Genomic DNA, 15,199 nt, shown 5'->3' with positions numbered 1-15,199 from the left:
TGTGTGTGTGCGCACAGCTATAGCTTAATGTCTTCATGACTCATCATTTGTGTTCATTTCTTTAGGTCCCCTTCCAGATCCAGATATCTTGGCTTCTGTTGCAAAACTACGTCAGATTAATCCCAAGCCTTTGCTGCCGCACATACTTGAGGGCATGTCAAAAGTAGAGTTGTACCTCTTGGCAGTCCACTTTCATACCAGTGTCCCCGTATAGCTGCAGGTGTTCCTGATCTTAATTTCCCCCCACTACCTGTGCTTGGTTTTCAGTTTGGCTGTAAATTTTAAATTTGTCCAGACGGACGAGTGCATGATCCATCTGAAACATTCGTTTGGACTAGTGGAGGTAAAAAGCACCTCTGCTGAAAACATTGCTCAGGTTCCATTTATGAAAATTCAAAGAGGACTAGCCAAACTTAAAGAGACCCATAAGTACTACTGGCAGGTACAAGGTCAGACTGCAGTGACTGGTCTACACTGGTGTGACTTTGTGACTGACACACAATCAGATTTCATAATACAGATGATCTGGCGAGATGATGCCTTCATAACATCAATGAAAGTACTGTTATAACGTTTATCTGGATGTGTATCTTTCAGTGGTATGAATGGACAGATTCTGTTCATATTATAGTATGAACCTAAGATTTATTTTTACATTCATAGTAAATATATACTTTATGTAGTTGAGTAGTATGTAGCATATTTTGTAGTAGATCTTTGATAACATATTAGATACATCACAAATTATAACAATAAATATAATGTACTTGCTATTAATTAGATAAATGTACATACCAAGGTGAATACTTTTTGTATTAAATCTTCTGTAATGTATATGATATGCATATTCTTTTACTGCTTGCGTATATTTACATTTGATACATTGTGTGATATAACAAAGAAGATTTTTTTTCATGAGTTATTATAAAAATACTTTTCATTGTCAACTATTTCATTGTGTCTGTCAAATTATTTTCAGGGACATTTTATTTAAATAATTTCATTATACAAAATATGCCATTTTACATTACAATAAAAAAAGGGAAAAACACATTTAATGATGGTAGGTATGCATTGCAACTAACTGAAAAGGTAAAAAAATGTAATAAATAAAAAACTACTATCAAATGTTAACACTGTAACACTGCTATTGTAATAATATACATTCACTGCTCAAGAAACATTGGTCTCTGATAATAAACCATAAAACAGCAATTATGCCAGATCTGATTAATTCTTCCTGACAAGGTGAGTGGCACAACAGAATCCCAGATGTGTATTTCCTTGACCCTTCGAATCACTCTTTCCACCAGAAGTCTGAGGCGTGCAGTGGTCCTGTGTTTTTTCACAGTCCTGTTTGCTGAACTGCTTGGCACATTTGAAAGGTGGAATGATCCAACTAGCACCAACACTGGAGAGCATATATTCAATAGTGAACCCCTTGTCTGTCATAACCACATCTCCACTGCACCACACAGAGCTACCCCAACCAGACCTTTGGATGTGGTAGTGCACTTATAACTTCAGAGTGGAGTTTCAGTGATGTAGGGCTTTCACAGCAGATTTCTGTACAGTCCAGGATGACATGCAGGTTTTGATTGAACGAACAGTAATTCTCTGGCATGGAGGAGCTTATTTGTTGCCTGGAAATCTAAATGGGTAGTGAATCCAGGTAATCGTCCTGCTCAGCATAGCCACGCTTACCCAGAAAATGTCAGCGATAACTTGATTGACTGAAACAAACAAATATATATTTAATTACAAGACAGAACCATTGTATTTACAAAATCATTTAATTCAACAACTGGTGTTAGACTCATACAGGTATGTTATAATTAGACCAAGATTTCAATCTAATAACTTGAAAGAATTTGCTTTACCAAGACGTAAAGTGACCATGGTTTTATTATAGTAAAAGTGTAGTAACATGTTTTTTTAGTGTAATGATTAATGTACCATTTGTATACCCACAGTTTTACCACAAACACCATGGTTAAACTATGGTGAGTAGCAAAACCATGGTTAATCTGTGGATACCATGATTTAATTTTGTGAGTGTGTGTGGGTTTTTTTTATATAGTAAAATCATGTTTTTTTCGTAAGGGTAATTTTACTACTTGGCCAAAATAAAAGCTGGCTAGTTGCAATATGGCTAACTAACTTTTTAAACGTGCACACAAGACTCTCGAAAAGCATGTTCTCTTCCCTATATAACTTAATTAGTGTAACATTTGAATAAAACTGTTAAAATATAAAATATCAGACGCTGCTTACCTCCTTTTGCCATCAATCAACCATTATCACTTCCTGTGAACGGCGTGCGTGTGACGTCACATGGGGCGGGGCAACGCGATACTCCACCTGAGTCCTTTTCGTTTGATGACTTTTTGTCTGAGTCCGTTTCGTCTGATGACACTTTGTCCGAGTCTGTTTCGTCTGATGCCTAACGTTAATTGTATGAGACCTGACACCTGACGTCGTTTTTCCTGAGACCTGAAGCTTTTCAGTCAGAGAGGCGATGCCGTTTTGTCCGATGACTGAAGCCTTTTAGTCTGAGGCATGACGCCTTTTCATTTGATGACTGAGGTCTGAGGATGTCCTAAAATGTACACCGTACAATCCATATGATTCGCGAACACAGCGTTCGGAGCTTGAATAATTATACTCATTTTGGGAGTTCGGAGCGGGTTCGCGAATCATTTGAGTCAGTTTGGGGATCGCGAATCATTTGAGTCAGTTTGGGAGTTCGGAGCGGGACCGCGAATCATTTGAGTCAGTTTGGGGATCGCGAATCATTTGAGTCAGTTTGGGGATCGCGAATCATTTGAGTCAGTTTGGGTGTTCGGAGCGGGTTCTCGAATCATTTGAGTCTGTTCGGGCGCTTGGAGCGGGATATCGCGAATCATTTGAGTCAGTTTGGGAATCGCGAATCATTTGAATCAGAGTTCGGAGCGGGATCGCGAATGAGTCAGTTCGGAAGTTCGGAACGGGTTCGCGAATCATTTGAGTCCGTTTGGGAGGTCGGAGCGTGAATCATTTGAGTCAGAGCGGCTTCGCGGATCATTTGAATCATTTTGAGAGTTCGGTGCGGGTTCGCGAATCATTTGAATCAGTTCGGGAGTTCAAAGCGGGTTCGTGAATCATTTGAGTCTGTTCGGCAGTTCAAAGCGGGCTCGCGAATCATTTGAGTCAGGTCGGAGCGGCCACAATGTCAGCTGCATCGTTTCAGGACAGTCTGATGTGTAATTACTAAATAAAGGCCTCCCACATCTAAAAAAAAAACTGTTGCATCTCTACTTACAAAAATGTATATTAAAAAAAGTTATAGATTGCACAGGCCACTTTCACCTCTGATTGAGAGTACACCTTGCCACAATGTCAGATGCATCGTTTCAGGAATATATAATTTCGAAAGTAGAGATGCAGCAGTTTATTTTTGAGATTTGGGAGGCTTTTATTTTGTAATTACACATCAGACTGTCCTGAAACGATGCAGCTGACATTTTGGCAAGGTGTACTCTCAATCTGAGGTGAAAGTGGCCTGTGCAATCTATAACTTTTGTTTTTATATATTTTTGAAAGTAGAGATGCAGCAGCTTTTTTATGAGATTTGGGAGGCTTTTATTTTGTAATTACACATCAGACTGTCCTGAAACGATGCATCTGACATAGTGGCAAGGTGTACTCTCAATCTGAGGTGAAAATGGTCTGTGCAATCTATAACTTTAATTTTTATAGATTTATTTTTATATAGAGATGCACCATCCCATTTATGAGATTTGGGAGGCTCTTATGTTGTAATCTCACATCAGACCGTCCTGAAACGATGCATCTGACATTGTGGCAAGATGTACTCTCAATCTGAGGTGAAAATGGTCTGTGCAATGTATAACTTTAATTTTTATAGATTTTTGAATATAGAGATGCAGCATCCTATTTATGAGATTTGGGAGGCTCTTATGTTGTAATCTCACATCAGACCGTCCTGAAACGATGCATCTGACATTGTGGCAAGATGTATTCTCAATCTGAGGTGAAAATGGTCTGTGCAATGTATAACTTTAATTTTTATAGATTTATTTTTATATAGAGATGCAGCATTCTATTTATGAGATTTGGGAGGCTCTTATTTTGTAAATCCATATTAGACCGTCATGAAACGATGCATCTGACATCGTGGCAAGGTGTACTCTCAATCTGAGGTGAAAGTGGCCTGTGCAATCTATAACTTTTTTTAAATATATAATTTTGAAAGTAGAGATGAAGCAGCTTGTTTATGAGATTTGGGAGGCTCTTATTTTGTAATTTCACATCAGACCGTCCTGAAACGATGCAGCTGACATTGTGGCAAGGTGTACTCTCAATCTGAGGTGAAAGTGGCCTGTGCAATCTATAACTTTTTTAAATGTACATTTTTCAAAGTAGAGATGCAGCAGTTTTTTTTCTTAGATGTGAGAGGCTTTTATTTTGTAATTACACATCAGACTGTCCTGAAACGATGCAGCTGACATTGTGGCAAGGTGTACTCTCAATCTGAGGTGAAAGTGGCCTGTGCAATCTATAACTTAGATTTTTGAAAATAGAGATGCAGCATCCCATTTATGAGATTTGGGAGGCTCTTATATTGTAATTCCACATCGGACTGTCCTGAAACGATGCATCTGACATCGTGGCAAGGTGTACTCTCAATCTGAGGTGAAAGTGGCCTGTGCAATCTATAACTTTAATTTTTATAGATTTTTTAAAGTAGATGCAGCAGCATGCAGCTGACACTGTACTTTCTGTCTGTGCATTCTAGAACTTTTATTTGTATAGCTTTTCGAATGTAGAGATGCAACAAGCATATATTATTGTTCTTATTTTGTAATATGAGTATTAGTGGGTTTTTATTTTGGTATTCAGCATCAGACAGTAACGGACTGTGTGTTGGGGGAAAAAAGTAGCGTTCGCTGGAAGAGCACTCCATTCAGATCAGTTCTCTGACGGTGTTACCGTAATACGTAGTTTATACGCGACCCTCGAAATAACGTGGCGGCTAGATTGACCGTGCTTTTCTACTTGGCGGCTGGCTTGACCGCAGTACAGGCTCAGTCTGTCTGTGACCTATATAATATAGCATATTTGTGATTTAGCTGTAAACATGTTTTATAATGCATAACTCCATTAAGTACACGACTCAATAGTAGATTTACATAAACTATATATACTTCTTGAAGACTAGTACTAAAATGTCTATTTATCATCTGACTGGATAATGTTTGATAAGTATTGTAGATGAGCACATCTAACAGACATGAAACAGGGGTCTGAGTGATATCTGTGTGTGATATTGTGTAGAATTCACTTTTTTCTACACTGCTATAGATGAATGTGAGTCATGTAAACAAACAAATCTACATAAAGTAACTAAACATAAGTTATCTATTTTATTTGTCCATTTGCAATATTGATAATTTAAGGAACATTTGTGTTGGATAAAAAGTGAGTTACATCAGTTATTAGTTCAACATGTAAATGCAGTATATCACTCATATATGACAGAGGAGACTGACTCTTGTCTGGATGTTACAGATGAGACACACGTGTGTTTATCTGCTGTAGAGTAACTGATGAAGGAATGCTACCATCAAAGGATTTGTGTAAGTACACTACAAAAATAAATGAAACATTTTAAATCTTAAGTTGTATTTTATTTTAATGTAATTTTAAACAACTATTACACCTCCTTTCTTATTCTTGATTTCTGTGCATTTGCTGCAGATCTTTTGTGGTGGAGCAGGACCTGCAAGGAAAGGTGAAAAAGAGGGAAAACCTGAAACAAAAGAATAATGTAATGACTTTTTGTATTGTGTATTTTTGTAGGACATGAACATGTCTGTAGACTGGTGTGTGCACGGAGGATGGAGAAGACTACAGCATCATCCTGGAAATGATCGAGAGTCACAGATGAGATGCTCCATCACTCCAGCTCTTACTGTCTCATCAGGACCAGATGCTGCTGTGGTGTCTTCATCCTCAGTGACCCCAGAGCCAGTGAGAGCATCTAGAGAAAGACCACAAGACACTGAGCATGTGATTTGGGTAATGTTTGTTCAGCTGGTTAATGTTTAAACAATGAAGGCTGACTTTCAGAAGCTTCAAAAGCATCATCAAAAAATGTGATGGAGCTTTTATCTGAAGTGATTGACAGTGCTCTTATAACAGGGGCCTACAATCCCCTGATCAACCTGGAGAAGAGAGCCTTGCTCAAGGACACACTGGTGTTCCTGTGGCTCAAGGGGTAGAGCATTGCGTTAGCAGTGCAAGGTTTTGGGTTCGAATACCAAGGAACACATGTTAGGTAAAAACTGTTAGTCTGAATGCACTGTAAGTCACTTTGGATAAATGTATAATTTATTTATATATTTGAACCACTTCAGTGGTTTAGCCCACTACAAAAGTAATAAATCATGTACTTGTAAACTCTGTGTAAATGTTTTTCAGGTAGTCGTGCTCATGGGGTGCAGGCACACGAAAGTTTGGAGCAGACACAGCAGTCAGATTGTCCTGCACGTGTTCCCCTGCTCTAGCTTCAAGGTTGTGTGTTTCAGAGAGCCGTCATCAAGGTCTTCCTCATCCTGTTGCTCAACGACATCCCTGTTGAGAAGAGTGAGATTGTGAAGTGCAGCGGCAGAACTGTATCAGCTGTGTTCAGATGGCAGGAGGATCACTGTGTCACAAAAGAAAATACATTTGGCTTCTTTTACTAAAATGTAATTTTAAGAAAAAAAAATTATATAATTATTGGTTGGCATTTATCGTTATTATTGCATGGTAAATGTTGGGGTGGGCAAAAGATGCAATTCATTATGGGGTAATGTTAATTTTCGAGTAGTAATACTTACATTTTTAGAGTATCAAATCAACAGTCTTCTCCAAAGATGAGATCTTCAAGCAGCTGATCGAAGTACCCTTTGTGCAGATATTGCAGTCGCTGTGAGGTGTTTGTGCACCTGACCCACTTTTTTATTATTATTGCCAAATTATTACATAAAAGATCATGGTAAGAGGTTGTATCTGACAATAAACAATCATAATGCCATAAAACAGTAAATAAAAAAAATTATGTGTTCATAGTATGAGATGCTATAAAAGAAAAACGTTTTTCACGTAAAATTATTTAAAAAATATTCAAGAGATAACGATTTTAGGTTTTCTAATAAAAAACAAATGTTTTAAGGATAACACTTGATCACATTAGTGGAGTTAAAAAAAAATATATATATAAAAAAATCAACAGTATTGGCTATACTACAATCACAAAATAAAAAGGCAGCCGTTTCTGCAACGTTCTTCATTATCAAGATAATTACAAATACAATAATTAAACCTGTCACTTATATCTTTTACGTTTTGTGCTCGTTATAACTTTGTAGGTCACATGATCAACATAGCGGATGATGATATACAATTTGGATTCATACTTCATACATACGCATTTAGGCTGTAGAGTATAAACTCTTTTAGCAATTCCTTAAGTTAGTACTTATTGAAATTAAGTGCCTAATTAAAGGGTATGCGGTTTCGAACGCATCCCGACAAAATCTCGTTTTGAGGTCTCGCGTGGTTCTGTGTGATTTGAACAACTTCAAGTTACGCCTCCTACTTCAAGTTACGCCCCCGTCTTGCAGTCTGCAGACAGACCCTTCTCGACATGTTGCAATGACAGCTGTCATATGCCATGAGTAAGCCCGCGACGCCACCTTGTGGACAACTGTGTACTGCAACAACTTTATTAATGTAACCTGTATTATTGCTTGTGTGAATGCTATTTAATCTGCTGTATACCTAATATTTCTTATTATTCTTTGATATTTTCAGACCACTCACTGTTACCACTCAACCTGATCAACAGTAAACTCCTAACTTTGATTCAACTGAGTCTTATGTGTTCTTTCCAACACATACCGCTATACAACCCTGATTACGTGGATTCACCAGAGACCAGTTAAACCCCCGCCCCATACACACATACAAACACACACACACACGTTTGCATTTTTACTTTCTCAAAAAAAAAAATGCATTTTTACATTCTACATGTATGATACATTCTGTATGATTTATAAGCATTTTGAAAAATGGGGACATGGGTTATGTTAAGTTACCCTCTCCTTGTAATACCTGTGTCATACCCATGTCATTATACAGACTTGTGTCCTGATATGTCACAAAAACAAGAGCACACACACACTAATTGAGAATGAGGAGTCACGTGCCGATTTGGGAGGGGTCTGAGCCGGTCGGCCCTGATGGAAGGATACGAGGGGTCTGTTGCCAGGGGCAATGCCTTCAGAACTTCACAGAGGCGCGACTAAACATTTCAGAGCGCTTTCATTTTTGCGCATTTATTTTGTCGGCGGAACAGATCGAGACGGATCTACGAATACGAGAAAGAAAAGGAAGAAAGTAAAGCAATGCAAAAACATAAGGCGAAAGAAAGTGGACCTTACAGGAACAAGCTCACATCAAGCGCAAAACAGCGTTGTTTGGAGAAGCTCTCAGGCAGCTCCCTGCAGCGGCACAGAGACCTGGACAATTTACCTCAGTGCACACATATGGACATTGGGAATTATATTGTTTACAATGTAAGTCACTTTGCATTCACGCTGTAAATGGCTTTAATCTAACCCGGACATTTACATCTCGCAATCACACATTTAACTACCCTAGCTAACCCAGAACTGGTTTGTCCACTTTGCAGCCCCCAACAAAAAAAAATTAACTTATAACTAAACATACACAGCTTTAGCATACATCAAAACATGTTGGAAACGTTCGTATACATTGAACATCTCGTTACAATCTAGTGTTCAGTCGCAGTTAATTCTAAATGCAATGTAATTACAATACGCTAAAACGCATGTGAATAAACTTACTTTGGCCAGTACAACACTGTTTTCATCACCTGCTGTAGATGGACCCAGCAACAGCAGAAAGCCTCGTAACTTTCCAAAGACTTGTGGCTTTTAAACTCCTGCATTATGTAGTAACTTAAACAAAAAACAATATAATTCCCAATGTCCATGTGTGCATGGGGGTAAATGGTCCAGGTCTCTGTGCCGCTTGAGAGCTTCTCCAAATACCGCTGTTTTGCGCTTGGTGTAACCTAAAAAAAACTGTATTTCATTGTTCCTATGTTTTCCATATGTATCGTGTGAGGTACTGCAGCAGTTTTTAACGCAGCAGTAACTTCCAGGCATGGTAAAACAGTGCAGAATTGCGAGAACCTACTCTTAACAACACATTTAAACAATCCTGTTTCGCCTCCGGTATCCTTCGCTGTCGCTTTCATTCTGTTGTACTGCGGAGCTTCTGTCACGAAAACAAATTCCTCGTATGTGTAAACATATCTGTCTATAAAGCTCATTCTGATTCTGATTCCAACATGGCGGAGACCGTGATATCGAGGGAGGGGCTTTGTGCTATGACCACAATTTCTCATTCTCAATAGCCAGATAACAACACTGGATTGTGAAGGGTCTAAATGATTTGTTCATTTCGACTCAAGAGCCAACTCGTAATGATCCAGTTTATCGAACAGAGAGCTGGTTTGATGGCAGAATTATGGATTTTAATTTTAAAAAAAGTGAGTGAGTGACATACAGCCAAGTATGGTGATCCATATTCAGAATTCGTGCTCTGCATTTAACCCATCTAAAGTGCACACACACAGCAGTGAACACAGAAGCACTGTGAACACACACACGGAGCAGTGGGCAGGCATTTATGCTGCGGTGCCCGGGGAGCAGTTGGGGGTTTGGTGCCTTGCTCAGGGGCACCTCAGTCGTGGTATTCCTGGCCCGAGACCCAGACCCACAACCTTAGGGTTAGGAGTCAAACTCTCTAACCACTAGGCCTCAACTTCCCCTGACAATTGATGGAAGAGAGTGCTGTTCATTCACTCCCTCCCACCTACAACTCCTGCCAGCCCCGAGACTCGAACCGGCAACCTTCTGGTAACTAGTCCAACTCACCTCACTTGTGTAATTCTGAATATTTTTTAATTTACAGAATAATAAATTTTATTCTGATAAACCATCTGAGTGCAAATTGGTCATGCCTCATATGATAGGCTTTTACATAATATGATATTATATCTTATATTGTAGAATGGTATATCCTGTTATTTATATATATATATATTTTTACTGACTTCAAAAAAATTTTTTACATTTACTGCTTTCATATTCTCATTCAATTTACAGTTTGATTTAGGTCTATTGTCTACTTGAACAATACATGATGGGGTTTCAGGACGTTTTATTTTACTTTTATGTACTATTTGTGTAAATGCCTTACTTTAATGTGGTTTAACGGGCGCACGCGTTGAGAATTCAAATCACATTTAAACTGTAGCGGAAGCAGTTACCATGGAAAAGGGGCCCCAACTCACTCAACTGACAAGTAGCGAGAGTCTCTCCACTGTTTCCTCTTTCTCTTTTCTGCATTTCACCTCTGTTGTAGTTTACAACAGAGGTGAAATGTAGAAGAGTTTAATTTCTAATAAACCTAATATTGTAAACTACATATTGTTGGCTATAATGTCACACAATGCTCCTATATTCTTCTGCTGATGGCCATGTTGCGGAGCAGGAGCCGATCTCCTGTTGAAGAACATCTCCTATTGTTTATTGTTTATTGTTAATTTGGATCCCCATTAGCTTCCACAAAGTGGTTGCTAATCTTCCTGGGGTCCACAGAGTTGCACAATACAAAAAAATCATTCAAACAAATAAAATAATAACAAAAATACAATTGCTAATCCAGTCACATCACAAAACTATACCCATACATATTAATAGTAGCAGCACAAGCAGAAGTACGTCTATACCTTTAACAACATGTTTACACAATTTCTTTTAAACACATGTGTTGAATTACTTTTACGTATATTTATAGGAACAACATTCCAAGCAGCAGAGCCACGATAAAATACAGTCTTTTTCAGCAAATTTGATTGTGGACATGGTAAAAACAGTTGAGACTTACTCACTTGACGTGTTTTATGATCGTGTCTAAAACCAACATATACAAGCTTTTCAAAGAAAAAACATGGTGTGTGATACTTGATTACCTTATAAAAATATACCAACACTCGTAAATGTAATTTGTCCTTCACTAAAAGCCATGATAATTTTCTATGCATATCAGCAACACTGGCCTGAAATTGATAATGGAGCACCAACCTAGCTGCTCTATTCTGAACAATCTGAAGTTTTTTTAAGTGCTTTTCTGATGCACTTGACCATATTATAGGGCAGTACTCAAGATGCGATAAAACTATTGACTGCACCACATCTTTTAAATCCAAAGACGAAATAAATGCAGAACATTTCCTGGCTACTGCTATACCTTTACCCATGCTGCTTACTATATGATCTATATGTTTGGACCAGGACAATGTATTGTCAAGTATCACGCCCAACAAAGTAACATCTGTTACTTGTTCCACTGGCGTCCCATCAATAAATAAATTCAAATCTGCAGCCCTAGAAATATTGTATTTTTGGCTAAAAATTATGCATTTAGTTTTTTCTATATTTAAAATTAATTTGTTAATTTGAACCCATTTAGAAATTGTTAAAAGCTCATCACTCAAATTTTTCTTTAGTTCAGCTGAAGAATGTGCTGCAGAAAACATTGTAGAGTCATCTGCATACATAACTATATTAGCATTATTAACAACATATGGTAAATCATTTATAAAAATAGAAAACAATAAAGGACCTAAGCAACTTCCTTGTGGAACACCACAATAAGTATTTTTAGCATCTGAAAAAGATCCATTATAAAACACTCTCTGTTTTCTATTAGAAAGATAGCTTCCCATCCAATTAAGGGCTGTCAATGAAAAACCATAACATTTTAGTTTAGCCATAAGAATATCATGGTCAATGACATCAAAGGCTGCTGTAAAATCAATTAAAACAGCACCAACCAGTTTCTTATTATCTAGACATGCTAACCATTCATCTGTCATATGTATAAGAGCAGTACTTGTGGAGTGTCCTGGTCGATAGGCATGTTGAGCATTGGCAAGTAATCCATTTGTACTAAAATATTGTAAAATTTGCTTGAAGGTAATCTTCTCTAAAAGCTTACTCAAAATTGGAAGTATGCTAATTGGTCTGCAATTAGAACCTAAAAAGTCTGTTTTTCCCTTTTTAAGTAATGGAATAATTTTAGATTCTTTCCAAAGATTTGGATATTTGCCACCAATCAAACACCTATTATAAAAATGACAGATCGGTTGAGAAAGCTGTCTAGCTACCATTTTTAGCAATTTTCCATCTAACTGATCAGCTCCACAAGGTTTATCATCTGGAATTGAAAGCAACATCTCTTCTACAGTAGTTTGATCAACAGACCTAAAATTAAAACTGCATAATTTATTTTTCATTATTTTAGAAATAGGACTACAGGCTGATTGAACATCATTGCCATACATGCTAGATCTTAAATTGTTCACCTTATCGTTAAAAAAGGTGTTAAAATAATTAGCTATCTCTAATGGTTTAGTAATAAACTGACCTTCATTTTCCACACACCCTTGATAATTATTTATCTTCCTACACATTATTTCATTCAGTGTTTTCCATATTTTCTTGGAATCACCAGCTGCAGACCTAATTTTTTGCTTATAATATTCCCTTTTTTTAATATGATTTAATTTAGAAACCCTATTTCTTAACTTACAATAGAATTTTTTATTGTAGTCACTTCCTAATTTCTGTACTACCTCCTTTGCCTTGTCTCTTTGCAGCATTAAGCACTTCAGCTCATCATCGAGCCAAGGAGCATTTTTAGTTTTTACTGATCTTTTTCTAAGTGGGGCGTATTTATCAATTATCTTATTTATTATATCCATAAAAATATTTAAAGCTTTATTAACATCTTTTTCTTGACACACTTCAGTCCACTGCACACTCTGAACTTCATTAATAAACAGATCTTGATTGAATCTTTTATATGACCTAGATAATAAAATCCTGGCTCCTGATTTGGGAATTTTTGTCTTTTTAGTTAATGCGATCAAATTGTGATCACTACAGCCAACTGCCACTGATACTGCCTTTGAACACAATTCCTGGACATTGGTAAATATAAGGTCAATGCAGCTAGAAGTACTAACCTTGTTTGCCTTCATAACAATTCTTGTTGGTTGGATAATCATTTGTGTGAGATTACAAGTATCAGCCATAGATTTTAACTTTTTTGTTAATGAGCAGTTTTTAGCCATCCAATCAATATTAAAATCACCCAATAAAAATATGGCCTTATTTTCATCTGTGACCCTGTTCATACTTTCACATATTCTATCCAAATACTGCACATTAGCACTAGGAGGCCGATAACAACAACCAGCTAAAATTGGTTTACAGTGTGGAACAGAAATCTCTACCCATATGTCTTCAATATAACTGTTCATTAAGTCTTCCCTTAACAACACACCAAAATGTTCTCTAATATAAAAGGCTACTCCACCACCATATTTATCCCGGTCTTTCCTATACAATTTAAAACCATTAATCATAAGCTCAGAATTACTCATAGCCATATCTAAATGTGTTTCTGACAATGCTAAAACTTGAATATTATCTTCAGTGCATATTCTCATCACCTCATGAATTTTGTTCTTGAGGCTACATATATTTAAATGTGCAATAATTAATCCTTTCTTTGACAATTTTGTTAAAAGAGATGCCATAAACTTGTCTTGCTTCCTAACAAAACAGCAAACAAAAATGTAAGATAATAATTACACAATCATTCTAAAAATGCATTGCAATTATGTTTGAGTATTTCCAGTTCTGGACAAGATGACTAACTTGTCATATTTCAGGAAGGCTCTTTCACCTCTGTCCCGGGCAGCTCTTAATTTTGGAAGGAGTTCCCTCCTTCTCAACTGAAGAGCCTCAGAAAAGTCTTCATTTATAAAAATGTTTGTGCCTTTTAACCTCTTGGCTGATGACATGATAGTCTGTTTATCTTTCAAACGTAGAAGTTTAACAACAACTTTTCTGGGCTTACCCCCTTCTTGATACTGTCCGATCCTGTGAGCTCGCTCGATTTCCATTTCGGAGTCATCTAGCCCCAATTTACTTGAAAGGATATCACGAACTTTCACCTCTGATTTCATCCAGCTTTCATCTTTTTCATCAGAGATCCCATCCACAATGATGTTTGTCCTCTTCATCTGATTTTCCACATAATCCAGTTTGACAAAGAATCCGTCTAGTTCCTCCTTTGACTTGACAATATCCTTTTCAAACTGCTTTATTTTTATTTCAACATCCTTATAACCAGTCATCAATCCATCCACTTTATGTTGTGTGAATTCCAAACTAGTTTTTATATCTTGAACATCTCTGATCACTCCATCCAATCTTTTGTTTGTTCCATCTACTACCAACTGAACAAAGCTCTTGAAGTTGTCTTGTTGTTGATGAAGCATCTCTCTGTAAAATTCTCTCTGTTGATCCATTAATTGAGAAAGTACACTCATTGTAACGACTGAATCATCCTCAGAAGGTGCAGTCTTAGATTGTTTGGGAGGCATGATTTCTTACCACGATGTATCCGGAAATAGAGGCGCTATGAACCAACTCACTAGCAGTGTTGGGCAAGTTACTTTTAAATTATAATTAGTTACAGTTACTAGTTACTTCTTCCAAAAAGTAACTAAATTAGTAACTCAGTTACAAATTTTAAAAGTAACTAGTTACTTAAGAAAGTAACTATTGCGTTACTTTCAAGTAAAATTAAATTTTAAATGCTCAAATGTGACCCCACCTCTACCCCTCTTTAAAGGAACTTAAAATACATGTGCATGTTCAATTATTTATGATAAATCTGAATATTATAATGAAATGGACACTTAATACAATACATTATTAACAGAAACATGAAACATTGTACACACATCTAAAAAAAAAGTGAGACTAGCCTCCAATCAAATGGCATGTATGTTGATATTATGTTTATATAGTGGATCAATGCAAATAACACGATAGATTTTTGGGAACTTTTGATATTTCCTTTTATTGTTTCTTTAATTTCTTGAAGGAAAAAGTAATGTATATACTTCCATTTAGAGAAGGCTACTTTTGGATTATTTGGGCTCGTTGCCATACCTGTCTCTCGTTGACTGACTGGC

At 36.9% G+C, this 15,199-nt stretch overlaps 1 protein-coding gene and 2 long non-coding RNA genes across 25 annotated transcripts in view; 2 read left to right on the top strand and 1 right to left on the bottom strand.

The window, feature by feature from the left end:
- Positions 1-15,199, top strand: part of LOC127942950 (protein shisa-5) — a 173,506-nt gene that overhangs the window by 124,697 nt on the left and 33,610 nt on the right. The gene's annotated exons all lie outside the window — the stretch shown is intronic.
- Positions 970-2,551, bottom strand: LOC127942973 (uncharacterized). Its single transcript, XR_008149515.1, has 2 exons — positions 2,275-2,551; positions 970-1,733 (listed from the first exon to the last, which is right to left on the bottom strand). It is a non-coding gene; the product is annotated as an uncharacterized LOC127942973 (long non-coding RNA).
- LOC127942970 (uncharacterized) lies at positions 5,567-7,092 on the top strand. Its single transcript, XR_008149511.1, has 3 exons — positions 5,567-5,639; positions 5,761-5,830; positions 6,484-7,092. It is a non-coding gene; the product is annotated as an uncharacterized LOC127942970 (long non-coding RNA).

Source organism: Carassius gibelio, chromosome A22, assembly GCF_023724105.1.
Source record: "Carassius gibelio isolate Cgi1373 ecotype wild population from Czech Republic chromosome A22, carGib1.2-hapl.c, whole genome shotgun sequence".
NCBI classification, from domain to species: domain Eukaryota; kingdom Metazoa; phylum Chordata; class Actinopteri; order Cypriniformes; family Cyprinidae; genus Carassius; species Carassius gibelio.
The sequence above is the reverse complement of the archived record's forward strand: the minus strand, read 5'-3'. Positions and strand labels throughout refer to the sequence as shown.